The 15,485-nt window shown below is 41.8% G+C and overlaps 1 protein-coding gene and 1 pseudogene across 32 annotated transcripts in view; both read right to left on the bottom strand.

Moving 5' to 3' along the window:
- Positions 1–15,485, bottom strand: part of PARD3 (par-3 family cell polarity regulator) — an 814,705-nt gene that overhangs the window by 613,619 nt on the left and 185,601 nt on the right. The gene's annotated exons all lie outside the window — the stretch shown is intronic.
- LOC118660977 lies at positions 14,599–14,746 on the bottom strand (annotated as a pseudogene).

The raw sequence follows: 15,485 nt of genomic DNA, 5'->3' as shown, positions 1-15,485 counted from the left end.
TTACCTGAACCTCTGAAATACACTCCTCGGGAAGAAGGTTGGTGGACACTCCCAGATCATAGGGTCTATGTCCCAGAACAGTAGCCCATAGGTAGTCCTCCAGCAGCATGAACTTACTCATTTAGGGAAGACTGCCCTAGAGGCTTTGTTAAGCAGATACTACCTAATTGCCGTCTTCCCTCCTTATGTGCCTCAATCTCTTACCCAATCTCTCAGCGCTGCCTTCTCTGTACACAGAACAATGCAAGGCAGGGTCCTGTAGGACCAATGGGAGTACAACGCTGCGGGCAAGCTCCCTTTAAGAACTTAGAGGTAGATTTTACAGAAATGGGGCCTAGTAGAGGGAATAAATACCTCAGTCTTTATCTGCACTTTTTCAGGCTGGGTTGAGGCATATCCTACTCACACAGAGAAGGCAAGAGAAGTCACTAAGGCATTGCTGAAAAACATAATTCCGCAGTATGGAATGCCTCTAACTATAGGATCACATAATGGCCTAGCTTTTGTAGCCAAAGTGGTACAGCAAGTAGCGAAGGCCTTAGGAATTAAATGGAACATACAGCTTACAGACCCCAGAGCTCAGGGAAAGTAGAGCACATGGGCCAGACTCTCAAGCAGGCTATGGCTAAGCTATGCCAAGAGACAATCTTACCCTGGACAGGTATCTTGCCTCTTGTACTCCTGCGGGTACACTGTGCCCCAAGGGCCAGGGTAGGTTTCTCTCCCTTTGAAATTCTATATGGCAGACCCCTTCCTTAATTCTGCCAAAGGGAAGTTTGGGGGAAATAGGAAACTTAGAAATTCAGAAGCAATTACAATGACTTGGGAAAACTATCTTTGAAGTCCACAGATGAGTTACTGACTGATTGCCCATTACGGCTGTGCACCCTCATAAGCCTGGAGACCAGGTTTGGGTAAAGGATTGGAAAAAGGAGCACCTTAAGCCAACTTGGAAGGGGAACCTATCCAGTCATGCTAACCACCCCCACAGCTCTCAAAGTTGAAAGACTGAACACCTGGATCCACCACTCCTGGTTGAAAGCAGCCCACCAGCGGAGTGACGCCCAGCCTGAGAGGAAGGTGACCGCCGACCAGAAACACCCCCTGCAGATTATCCTCAAGAAGATGGTGGACTTGGCTGACTGACCTGTTCCAAGGAATTCAGATAACACCCTGCTGAATTCTTCCTTACACTAATATTTTTCTTATGGCCCCCTAAAAGTAATATGCTCTGATATTTCTGGATAATATTGTCTTTATCTTTCTAATAACTCTTATTTTGTCATTTTATGAGTGTCACCAGAACCCTAGACTAGTACCAGGAGGAGAACTCTTCTGCCCCTGCTGAGACACAGAAACACTATAAATTACTACCTCCTCCATAGCAAAGGAATTTATTGCTGTCCCCAACCAAGATGAGACTGATTTTTTTTTTTTACTGTTACTTTTGGCCTCCCCTCTCTATATACAGGTATTACAGGTACCGGAAACCTCTCCACTCATCCTGTAGCCTGGAAGTTACAAGTAAGCAAGCTGAGTGGGGGACCAAAAAGTTTTAAATTCCTCCTCTCCGATAAAGGAAGTTAATCAAGCATTGGTTGTATTCAATGTATGCCAGACAACTGATCCCTATGACTTTATAACAGGCTGTGGAAACCTAGGCTGGCAGCAGGAATACAGCCACAATAATAAGTATATCTGTTAGGAACCAATACCAAATCTATAATAATAAAAGTGTAATATGCTAATTAAACCGGACATCCTTTCGGATGACCTTGTGGTTGAAGCTGGGGCTGAGAGGAAAGCCCGGGTCCTGGTTGCCAGAGGGAAGCAGGTGCTGGCAGCCGGGGGAATGAAGACCTACTCTTGCATGAATTTTGGTGCATCAGACCTCTAGTAAGGTAATAATAGGATATCCAGGCTGCCCTAAATTAAATGAGTTCTACTGTTCTGAGTGGAGCTGTGTCACCTGGGCTACCTGGATGTCCACAGGGAGGACAGGGAGATTAGAAAAACTACCAGCCCCCACCACCTGCCTGCCTGGGAGTTGCAATCCTGTGTGTCTCACCATTTTCAATGTCACTGAGACCAGATTTATCACAGGTTTAACTATGGGCATCCAAATTGACGGAAGAGGGAAAGATCCTGGAAGAATAATTCTAGTCACAGCAATCCCCTTCTTCCCAGACACCCCTAAGGTTACTAATCAATCAGGAATAAGACTCTCTGCCCACCGAGGATTAAAAACAAAGCTACAGACCCCCACCCTGCACAAAAAAACAGATGCACAAATTACTTAATCAGACCTAGCCAGTCCTAGCAGAATCCTGCTGGCTATGCTTTCCTCTACCACCTCACATCTACCCTGACCCTTATGAAAATACCAATGTTACTATGAATCAGACCACTGACCCAGACCAAACTGAGCGTCTGCCAGTCCAGATCCCCAGACCTGCTATAATCTAACTTCTAGCAAACCAGGCACCAACCCCATAGGAATATCAAATTGTAATCTAACACCACCAATAAACCATACAACTTGTGCTCCATATAAAACTATATGGATCTGCAAGCCAAATGCTTACAAATGCTTGCCCTCTGAAGGAAGTGGTACTTGTTATCTAGCTTGGCCCTTACCGGGCATCACTCTATATGGAGAAGAATTATCACAAAGACCTCCACAAAGACCTCCTCATACAAAGCGGGAGATACAGTTGATCCCCTTAATACTTGGGGTCATAGGAAGCCTATCCCTTTCAGGTGCATCCTGGGGTGTACATCAAGCAGCAATACAAAATTTAGCGTGGGACACTGCACAAGACCTCCTCCAGGTCTCACCAGCTTTAGAGAATCTACAGGACCAAATTAACTCCCTAGCAGAGGTAGTATCATAAAACTGGCAAGGACTGGACCTCCTTGCTGCCAAGGAAAGAGGAATTTGCCAGGCACTGGGAGAGGCATGTTGTTTCTATGCTAATCAATCTGAAGTAGTACAAGACATAATAAAAAAAACCTATAGGACAGAGCTAAGGACCGAATGACTAGCCAGAAGTGAGCAAGCTACTGCTTAAGGACTTCTACTTAGTCATCTCACCACTTGGTTACTTCCTTTCTTACCCTTGCCTCAGCATTCCTCTTAGTAATCATCTTTGGGCCATGCTTACTCAACTGTTTAACCCGATATATCTCCTCCAGATTAGAGACATTCAAGCTCCAAATGGTGCTACAAGCCAGGATGCAGAATTACCATTATAACCCCCTCAGGGAAGACGAAGAAGACTCAAGCGGCTGAACCCAATAACAACGTCCCTCCTCAGCAGGAAATAGGTAGAGAGCAGTAAGTGACCCTATCCCCAACTCCTGAGTCTTCTATAATCCCTAAGGCTATGGCTAGCTTGAGGATCAAGAGGGGGGAATGAAAGGGAAAATAAGACATGGGGGGAGGGGGGGGGAGGGATGTAGCTATCTGAATCTGTGCCAGTAACTTGCATTCTGACTCACACTCTTGCTAACCAATAATTAACTCCATTCTTATGCCTGTCCTGCCATGCAGAACCTGTTCCTGGAATACTCCCATTTTACAGAGGCCATAAACCATGAACCATATACAATCACCGGAGGGGGTTAGCAGCACTGGCACCAGACAGGCCAAGCCTCTGAGTGTAATCGCACTTCCCCATCCCAAATCACAGGGGGCTGTAAAGCCTGGAAGCCTGATCCATAGTTGGGGGACAAAGAAACTAAGGATATAAAGGGAAAGCTTCATCCATATTCATCACTCAGGATTTGGAGACTGACTCCCCTGAGTCACAGCAATAGTGCATCTGCAATAAAGGCTACTTTTCTGAATACCATCTGAGACCCTGGCTGATTAATCTCCCATGCCGCCTGGCAGCTTTATCAGCAACAACACCATGACCTGAAATGAATAGCCAGCCCCTCTAACTTCACACCTCTGCACACAAATCTTATATTAACTTTTATTTAAACACTATACTTTCTGAAGAAGCATGCATAAAGTTTTTATTTTCTAGAAGTTTAGTGACAGGCTATTCCAATAAGGACAAATACAATCATATTATGCACAGACTTAATTTTTTTTAATGTCAAATTTTTCTCTTCTTACACCTACATGGTACCAAAACTGGAATAGGATTGGGAATCTAAGTATATTTTCATTTAAAATGCAATCTGATAAGTATCAAACCCACAGAGCTCAGGTTTACATAACATTCTGTGCCAGCTGAAGAAAGAGTTCTCAACACATGAATCTCAATCATTTATTTATTATTTAATTTACACACATTTAGTAAAATTCAGTAAAAGAACCAGGTTCTCCTAAAGGTGGCCATTCCTATACTTGTTTCAATTAGAGAATTTTACTTAACCCCAATCAAGCTCATATTACATCTGACCACATTCTCTGCTGAAAGCAAACAATAGAACTCCTCTAACAAGGCAATATACACACCTATTAGAAATATACTGAAGGAAAGATACATTTATAGAACTTAATTTGGAAAACATTCCAGAAACAAAAATCCAAGATCATCATTTATTCAGAAGAACTTCATTTTTATAATTTATATTTTATATAAATTGTACATAAATATCAATTTTGAATTTGCAGGCTAATGTTTTAAATTAAAACTCAAAGCCTCCAGATATCATGAATTAAATAAAAGGATATCAAAAGAGAAATATGGTATGTTTGGAAAGAAATTATGTTTTCTTCTTTGAAATTTCTGAAAATAATCCTACAATATAACTTTTAAGTCAAGCTAGTCATTTCTATCATAACACAAGGATGAGTTAGATATTTGTCACAAGAGAATGTTTTCCTCCTTCTGTGGTTGGGGGAAAAGTCACTTAGAAATAAAATGAATTTGTATCTGTAAGGAAGATAGATATCAATTGTAAATAGCCCCATCGGACTTCATAAAAACACTGAATAAATTAATAAATTATGGTTGAATGAATTTATTGGATAAACTTCAATCAGGTGTTTAGTTTCCAAGATTCTTTTTCTAGACCCAAAAAAAAAAAAAAAAAAAAAAAAAAAAAGCATGACAGGACAGTACTGCCTGGGTTGTGATTTTTGTTGCTTTTTCTGTAATTGATTTTAGAGAGGAAGGAAGGAGGGGGCGGGGGGGTGTGGAGAGAGAGAGAAACACCAATTGGTTGCTTCCCATATGCACCCCAACCAGGGATCGAAACTGCAACTCAGGTATGTGCCCTTACCAGGAATTGAACTCATGACCTGCCGGTGCATGGAAAGATGTTCCAACCTACTGAGACCAGGGCTTGTTGTTTTTTAGTGCACAGGGCATATTTTACATTAATATTATTTCTTATAATCTTCCAAAATGACCACTGGGGAAGAGTGTTAATAAGCTTTTTCAGAACCTTTTTGCATTGATTTCCTCTTTTTCCTGACAAATGGTGTAGCTTTCTTCTAGCTCTTCAGCCATTTGTGAGAGTTTAAGAGTTTGCAAGTCACATGTAAAACTTGTGTTTCTGGCCCTTGAAGGTAGAGTAAGAAAATAGCAAAAATCTACCCCAATAGTGCTCTACTAAGACACACAAAAGCATAAAGGAATATAAACTGAGCTTTAATAGCCCAAAAGTGAAAATTGATACTTTCACGCGCTGTGTCGATAACACCTACATATGAGGCATGGAACATCACCGAAGGGTGCTCCCACGTGTGAAGGCATAGCATTTCACCACGTCTGACAACATCTCCAGGTTCATGACTACTGATGCACATCAGAGATGCATTATTTAGTAGGGGTGCTACTAAACCAAAAATTTTCTATGCATCTTTTAATAGGCTATCAAACTTTTTCCCCTAACTAATCATGTTCAGTCTTAAATAATGTAAAATCTTCAACTTTTATCAAAAGCAAGGCATTTGAATTTAAAACCTCTGGAACAAGAGTGTTTTACCATCTTAACAAAGCAAGTGGTTAAAAGAAGGGGGTGGGAAGGTGGGAAGAGATCAACCAAAGGACTTGTATGCATATATGCATAACTCATGGACACAGACAATAGTGTGGTGAAGGCCAGGGGTGGGGGGAGGGGCTAGAAGGGATCAATGCGGGCGGGGGAGGGGGGGGGACATATGTAGTACTGTCAATAATATAGATTTTTAAAAAGGAAAACTAAGAGACTACACTTTCCACAGTTAACCAAAAGTGGCTAGAAAAACTTTAACTGGGCACATCTCATCAAAGGTAATAATCCAATCCATTCTTTGACCTCCAAATCCTCCTCCAAACAGGCCTGCTGGACAATCTCAGCCCAAACTCATGTGCCCTTCTTACCCTTCTTACCCTGCTGGCTACACGCTGTCTGGCCCACAGAACTCGCACAAAATCATGTACCCACTGCTATCATCTGCACAATATTTTCGTCAGTATTTTCTGTCATCTCCCATGGCAAACATACATTCTCAAGGAAAAACTGTAATGTTTATGTGATGTGTCTCCCACTATAATGTTTATGCCCCTCTGTTTTAGGCAGGAAAATGTGCATAAAGAGCTAGAAGGCCCCCTTTATTAGGGAACTAGCAGTTGGAATAAAAGCCACAGCTTTTACATAAAAAGCATTATATTTTGACTCCTGTCACATAACTGTGAGAAAAGAAGAACTTTCTGAAAAGAAACTGGATAGAAACCACAAAGGAAAGTACCTGTGGTGACTAAGGGCAGAATGGGGGCAGACAGGTTTATTTCTGCTTAAAGCTATAAGACTGGATTAAATGGACCCAGTTCATATACTCAAAGCAGAAAGAAAGTGAACCCTGTCACCCCAAAGTCAGGTGAGCCCTCTGAGATATCACAGGTGTGCCCATAGGCCAACACAGTCAGCAAGACCCACCCTATGATGACCAGAGCAGCCTGAGAAGAGGGCAGGTCTTCATTATATTTGCTCCTTTAGACCCTCTGCAGACAGAAGACAAAAGGCTGGAAGTCTGACACCCCACCCTGTGCAGGACCCTCTAGAAAGCTGGTCCCCAAAGAGACCCCCCTTCCTCTCAGGGCCAGGGCTGCTCACCTGACTCTGGTGTCAAAACAAGTGCAACCTCCAGGCCCACATTCCGCCACTGCACATCAACACTCCTGCCAGGCTGGGATAAGTCTCCCTTGTGGCATTACCCCATTGCCATCTCAGCAGAGGACCAGGGCACCTTCTGGGGACATCAGCTTTTCAGGGCTCAAACCAGGGGCATGAGTAACCAGCTTTCAGCAAACACATGACAGCAGCTCTAATCTCTTGGCTGCAAAGATGTATGAGAGCCATGAAGGGTTATACTGCACAGAGTGGCTATGCTCAGCCACTGAGACTCTGAGGAGACCTCACTGAGTATTTCTGAATTTGGGAAGTGATTCATGTGCATGTGATATTTTACAGTTCTCATAGAGGCTCCTAGTAACTCGTAAGGGTAGGTCAGTCAGGAATTACAGTTCTCACATAACAAGATTAGGCAAAGGAAGAGCAGAAAGAAGCTTAAAGAACACATTTACGGCACACTTGGTGTAAGCCTTGGTTACCAATGAAACCCAGGTCAGGGAGAGTGCCATTCCGGTGCAGACCCATAAAGGTGTTTGCGCTCATGGTGGTACTCTAAAGAAAGCTGACATTAGAGATATCTAAGCTTAGTTATCTCTCATTAATGAGACCCGAATGGGAGTGGAGGGTGCAGGGGCTTAATGGATTTGAGGAGATTCAAGGAAAGATTAAGTCAACTTTACCAGAACCCTATCATAATTTGGGGATAAGTTCTTAAGCCTAAATCAGGACAGATGGCCAAGACCTTGCTTATTCAATATTATTTTTTTAAATAGCTTAAAACTGCCCACTAATGGAATAGGTCACTCTTGGTTTGGTTGCCTAAAACATGAAGCCACTGACCTATGTTGAAGGACCATAACAGACCATTCCCCTATTCAAATAAAATTAGAAAATACGTATCACAGATTTTTAAAAAAGGAAAAAAAATAACCAGAAAGATGTGTAAACATTGGAATTACATTCAGCAAGATGCTGACACTGGGCAGCCAGAAGGAGTAGGGTCTGAGGGAAGAGCAGACTCAAATCTCCACTGAAAGCTCCTTCTCAGAAGTGTTCATTGAGTGGGATGGCAGGTGCACTGGCAACCCTTTTGAAATCTCTCTCTCCTTGCATGTGCTTCCTTTCTTTCTCCTCCTCCTCTCTGTGCGTGGAAAGTACCTTGTCTGTCTATCCATATTTCTCTAACTCTCAACCTCTCCATGACAATAATGCATGTCCTTTTTAATTTTCTTTCTTTCTAGGGAGGACAGGGGAAGGAAACAGAAACAGAGAGAAAAATATACTTAGACATTATTCTGTGATTAACTTACAACTCTGTATTTGCCAGTACAGACTCTTTGAAAAAACTCACCAAGTGTGCATTATATATGTTATTACTAAAATATAAAATCAAGAAGAAAATTCTGATTGGTTTGAGGGCTCTAACTCATATTTGCATAAAGTATCTGAAAATTAGCCAAGGCGATGACAAAACACATTAGAAGAACACAATTCAGATTCTCCCATCTAGCATTCTTGTGTATACTGCAATTACAGGGCAAGCTTTCAAAAACAATTCCTTCTTTCTCACCACATCCAAATGTGACTGAAAGTGCACATTCAAAAGGAGACGTCATAACCAATGTGATCTACATGTGAGCCAACTTATAACGCCTAAGCAATCATGTCCAAGACTGTCTGGGCTTAGAGAATGACAGGTTGCCTTCTCTCGGCCATATTTTTATAAAACTGCACTTTTGAATCCAAACACCCTTTTGAATTATTTTGACCTGAGATACCCATGTATTATGCACTGAATTGTGTTTCCAAACACACACACACACACACACACACACACACAAATGTTGAAGCCCCAGTAACTCAGAGCATGACCTTATTGGGAGCTAGGAACTTTACAGAGGTAATTACTTAAAATGAGGTCATTAGTGTGGACCATAATCTACTATGACTGGGATCCTTATAAAAAGGGCAGTTCACACAATGTTTGCATACAGTAATGATGTGATGGGACCATACATCTGTGTGGATTAAATTCAAGTGCATATTCTGATGCATCTTTGCTACATACAGGGCGTACAAGTAGTCCAAGCAGCAGGGACTGGGGCTTCTTTCCATATTAAGTAAAACTTGTCATATGTTAATTCATTCAACATTTACTGAATACAATGCTGTAACTTATGTCAGGGATTGGCAAACTTTTCTTGTAAAAAGCCAGAGAGTAGGTATTTGAGGCTCTGCAGGCCATGTAGCCATTGTCACCACTACTCAACAATGGCCACTGCTGTGGTTGTGAAAAGCAGCTGCAGACAGTACATGAAGGACTGGGTGGGCTGTGCCAATAATAGGGCCAGATAAGGCATAAGGGTCATAGTCCACTAACCTGATTTAGACGATGTAGGTATCTGGAGCCCTGCCCTAAAGAGGCTCACTAGGGCCTATGAGACAGAGTGTGAAGGTGAGAAAGAGGGGCCACACCGGCATCCTAAATGTATAATCTTGGCAAAAAAGACAGTGAAAAATTGGAGGATGACAACAACAACAAAAATAGAACAGAACACACACACACATACACACACACACATTTTAAAAAAAAAAAAGGAAAGAGAAAAATAAAGAGCCAGAAAGAAAAATCCATCACTGGTGGTAGGGTTCACAAGCCAACATTCAATATCACAGTTGACACTAATATTATCCTATCTAATAAAGAGGTGATATGCAAATTGACCATCACTCCAACACACAAGATGCCATCCCCATGTGGACACAAGATGGCCACCACAAGATGGCCAGCAGGGAAGGGCAGTTGTGGGCGATCAGACCAGCAGGGGAGGGCAGTTGGGGGCGACCAGGCCTGCAGGGGAGGACAGTTAGGGGCAACCAGGCCAGCAGGGGAGGGCAGTTAGGGGCAATCGGGCCGGCAGGGGAGCGGTTAGGCATCAATCAGGCTGGCAGGCAGAAGCGGTTAGGGGCAATCAGGCAGGCAGGCAGGCAGGCAGGCAAGTGGTTGGGAGCCAGCAGTCCTGGATTGTGAGAGGGATGTCCGACAGCACCGTGCCAGTTTAACTATATGTTTCAAATACAATTTTTAAAAATCCCTGTGAAAAGCCAAATAACCTACAAATGGGTAAAATAATAGGTCTTTAAACCTTGCCCCAAAATGGGGAGAGAAGGTGTTAAATCCCCACTTCAGCACAGGCTCTATGAGCCATCTAATATTGCAAAGTTATAAGGTGAGAGTAATGGACAGGTTGGTGCAGTCATGAAAAGTCCCTGGGCAGAAACACGTGGTCCTTGCACCCATACACTGTGCACATCAATTTTAACAAGCCTGCGTGTGATTTACTGCCCCTGATTCTCGCATTAAAGATTTTCAATATCTTTTAGCAGTTTGATAAAAGCTGTTAAAATTAAATTCCAAGCACAAGGCACTCATCCACACCTTAGGAGGCAAAGGTTATACTAATGTGGTCTCTCTTTATAGTCTTACCAAAAAGCAGAGGAAGTCTTTCAGACTACTTATACAAAAGTACTAATCCAAAATCACAAAGGGGGATTTTCCTCCCTTATTTCTTTCTCTTTCTCGCTCTCTCTCTTAGGAGTTAAGTTCAATCAGTATAGATATGGCAGTATGTTTGTTCTGCTTCTTAGAACATCCACTTACTGCAACCCCAGAAATAAAACCACCCCCAATCTGCTAAAGGAAAGCCCTCAGTGGGCCCAAATGCCCATATATCATATCTATGCACAAAGATTGATCAAAATTAATATTGCACTGCATTACTGGGAACCCATAAAGAGACCACCCAGTAGCTCAAATACTTGAGATAAAATACCTCATCTGGTTGTCATACCTGTTTAGTTACTTGTTTAAAACAACAAGCACCAAAATATTCAAGACCCTCAGCTTTCATTCAGAGATTTTAAGATTATTTCTTTAAATAATTTGTCATTTTCCTGAGGTCAATAGTCCATAGTGCTTATTTATTCACTAAGAAAATACTATAAAGGATGTTTACATACTGAGTATATGTAGTATGTAGATATTTAGTTAAATATATAATGCATAAGATATATGAAGGCACATACAGCTGTCCCCACTGTGGTCAACTGAACTTGGTCAGTATTCCCCACATAAATTAGCAGCTCTTATATACTAGTAAGTTACCTAAACACACACACCATCAAACTAGAAGAGTTTGGGGAGGGAAGAGGTGAGACAGATCTAAAATGACAGCCACAGCAATGATAACTCAAGATTTTAGAAAATAAAAAAATATTTCCATTCCCTATGGGCCTTGAGCTTACTCAGCACAGAGCTGGTCCCCCAACAAAACTGGAAAAACAAACCCATTCCTAGGTCTTGTTTGCCTTTATGAATGTTTAAACCATGGTCACATCACCATGCCCAAGACTGGCCCAGGCCTCACCGCAGGAAGCAGCTCATCCAGGTGTCCTGGTTCCTCCTCTTCAAATGGATGACCAGCCATGGCCGCCGGCCCACCTGGACATCTCCATCCACATGCAACCTCTCTCTTTAAGGACACACACACACACACACACACACACACGGGAATTTCTGTGAACCAAACAAGACCTCTTTATTTTCCAAAATTATAAATCTACAAGTTATCATAACTGGCTGATGTAAGTAACCAGTGAGGCAAAATGTCCATGTGACCAACTTCCCCTGCTACCGTCCAACAATCAATCCAACATGCTTTCTGCTAAATTTCGTACAAAAACATAATCATTAATGGCCTGCAAATGTAGATGTCAAGGCAAGTATATTGACCAGGGTAAGGTGAGAGACAAGGCACAAGTACAGAGAGAACATTCTCCAGGCCAATAGTCAGCCTCAACCCTGGATGGGATGGATGGTGGTTATAGGGGGTCTGGGAGCCTCATTCTCTATTTGTGTGGTGCCAGTGAAGGACCTGACCCTACCTTCCCCCAGCTGTCTGCTCAGGTAACTGACACCTGTAGCATTAGAGGAACTGCCAAAACACAGAACAAATCCTACTGCTCTAACTTCACATAACACAGGACTGGCAATTGTGCCTGGAATAATCGGGCACTTATATGTATTTAAACATAAATATAAGAGACTTAAAAAGTCACAGTGCTATTAGCTAAAAAAGAAAACAAACTGTTCTGTTAAGACCACAGCATCTGGCTCTTTGCTGATTTTACCTATTCTACTTCCTAAAGTCTCTCTCCTCCTGTCCGTAACATGCTCATGCCCAGAATCTAACTCCATAATCTGTGCCAAACAAACCACCACCGCCATCACGTGATATCAGTTAGGAGCCTGAGGGGCTGCTGTGCATGAGGCTTACTTAGCATAAAGGAATTAACTTTTAAAGGTTGGCACAAAACATACAGAAACAAAAGTAAACAAGGGAGTTATGAGTAGTTTGATATAGATAATCATAGATAATGCTGCCAACCCCAGCTTCTATGGCATTTAGTCCAGGTAGAAAAACTCAGAATTGCTGTGTCTAATTTAGAGAGAAATTAAAAAGGGATTAGGTAAAGGTGTACATTTTGAAAATGAAAATCTTATCCAATTAAAAGCTAATTAAACTGATTATACACAAATATAAATTGTTGGTAGCATACAGTTGTAGAAAATGAACCTAGCAAACTATAATATCAAAACACTTATAGCATTTACATTGGTTCAAATATGAGTCAATTATAATTTTGATCGTGGCTTTTCTAATACACTGTTTGAGCATCTTTTTTCTTCCTATTAAATCTAAATGGTAACTAGAGCCTGTGGACAAAGGCAAGTCAGGAAGGAACCCAGGAAGCCGTGGAGTTCTGGCAGAGGAGCCTGGATTGTCAACCAAATAACCAGGCAGAACTTTCATCCCTAGAAGTTCTCCTGAGTCAGAAGCTACCGTTTTGAAATTTTGGTTATTATTAAAAGGTTATTATTGCCTGTGTTGACCGCACCCCCCACCACCACCAGTTCCACACTCAATGCATTTGCCTGTGTAGCTCCAGCTCGAGTTCTGTACCTGCCCCTTTCTAATTAAAAAGGTAGTAGTTAACAGCTGGGCAATCGAAAACTACAAAATGATAGGTGAATAATATTAGTAGATGAGAAAAACTCTCCCTAAAGGAAGCAGAACAGGAAGAGCAAGGATAATATGAAGTGGAGTGGGAAAAACTGTGGGAATATGTCCAAAGCATGTTGTTTTGGAACAAACAAACAAAATAGGGGAGTTATAAGAAACTATCCCCTAAATACTAAGGAGCTATTAACAGATGAAGCCAATCTATATTTGCTGATGCAGAAATATATCCAAGGTGCACTGGCAGAACAGTATGTATAGTAAGAAATCTTTATGTGGGGGAGTGAGAGGGGGTGTTTAAAAAGCTCATATATGTACAGAGGTTTCTGGAAGGATGTCCACTCCTAAAAAAAAGATGATTGTGTTTTCCCTCCATGGGAGGGAAGGGGAATGGTGTTCAGGGCATTTCTTTCTTTTATTTTATACTTTACAGACTTTCTTTTTCCATGAGCATGAACTAGACTTATAATTTTTAAAAAAATAAACATAAAAAACTGAGGCTGTAATGGAACAGAAAACTTTCAGAGCAGGGCAGGTGCAAGGCTTTCAAGAATTGTTCTTTTTAATAAGAAGGAAAGAAACAAAACATGGCTAAAAGTCCCCTCACTCACAGTGAGTAAGTACACTCCAAATGTAACATGGAGAAGCTTTGTTTTTCCAGATACCATTACATATTGAATGAAAGCTACAAAATATCCATAATAATAAAAGCATAATATGCTAATTAGACCAGACATCCTTCAGGGCGACCTGCTGGACAAAGCCAGGGCTGCCAGGGAAGCCCGGGTACCGGGTGCCAGAAGGAAGCCAGTGCCGACAGCCGGGAAAAGGAAGGCCTACTCTTACACGAATTTCATGCATTGGGCCTCTAGTAATTTCCATAATTGGAAGCCTTTCCATTTGTTAGGTGATTTCTAGTTAAGATGGAAGCTGTAGTGCTGGTAACAAAAGGCATCAAAAGGCAAAGAGGTGACATCCTGAATATGAATGACGAGAGGGCCAGCTGGCTGGCATTAATAAAGGCAACATACACAACACTGTTTAATGCCCAGCACCAGCTTGAAGAATGAGGTCCTCCATGAGATCCCCCAAAAGTTCCAGGTCTTTGACAATGTCCCGATGTAAAACACTGCACCAAATAGGAGAACTGTGGCCTGCAGGCGTGACATGACTTGCTCAAGCTTAAGTATCATGCACTAAATAAGGCTTTCCCCCTGGTTGCTTGTACTGACCACATTGCCTATACTCATCATGTATGCATGGAAATGCTAAAGGCATGGTATTTCAGCTGCAGTACCAGAAAGGATTAGTAAGTCAATTTTTGCTAAGGTCAGCTCTGGGCTACCTTTGTGAGTGAGAGGCACTGGGCATGATGGTTGGGGCTTGGGCACTGGGGCCAGACAATGGGCATGAGTCCTGATTCTTTCTTTTCCCAACATAGAAAAGTTAGTTAATCCTTTCTGTTTGTCCCTAGTGACCTCAGGGGTAAACTGAGGCTAACAGTGATAAGGATTCCCAACTTGACAGAGGTATTAAACTGATAAGAACAGATACTACACTTGATCTTAGCCAATAGTCCAAGAAGCGATTGACAGAGTTATTAAAAGAACTAAGATAATAAAGCACTTAGTACAGTAGCTGATATAGAGCCAAGGCTCAAAATTATGTCACCTATTATCCTAAATACATCCATCAAGTCTGCTACACTGTTCATTTCTTGAGGTCAGCAACCAACGTGTAGAAAATACTCAATATATTTGTTTTAATTATTATATTTTCTATTAATTTAATTGGAAAGGATGATGTGGAAAGGGAAACAGATGTGTGACACCTGCTGGAATTTAGAAGATACTGTGCTGGACTTTTCTAAATATAATCTAACAATCTCCACATGAGCTGTGTGAGTAGACATTACACAGATCAATGGACCAAGTTTCGGCAGGTTCTTCCTCCCAATAACTCATTTTATTTTTATGACTCATAAATATTCAAGCGATAAAAAAGAACTCACTATCAGAGGCCTGCCACAGATTTTGGAAGTTCCACAATGAAGCATCTATTAACATTTAGCTCAATCCCATCCACAAGTGTTAAATTACAAGCGATTGTGTGTACGGGCCTTGTGGTGGAGACCAGTCACAGGGACAGAGAATTTCCTAATTGTGTGTTTGAATTCACTACAATGCTTTGTCACTAGGGTTTCTGCCCTTTAGAAATAATGTGCTTTGTTCTCACAAGTGCACCTGCCAACTGGAAAGAAAGCCAAGCCGACCTTTGCTGCAGAGTTGTGCTGCCCTCTAGCGGACTCTGCCAACACAGTATTTCTAA

The sequence above is a fragment of the Myotis myotis genome, unplaced genomic scaffold, assembly GCF_014108235.1.
Source record: "Myotis myotis isolate mMyoMyo1 unplaced genomic scaffold, mMyoMyo1.p scaffold_m19_p_1, whole genome shotgun sequence".
NCBI lineage: Eukaryota > Metazoa > Chordata > Mammalia > Chiroptera > Vespertilionidae > Myotis > Myotis myotis.
This window is presented reverse-complemented; position numbering and strand designations above follow the sequence as displayed.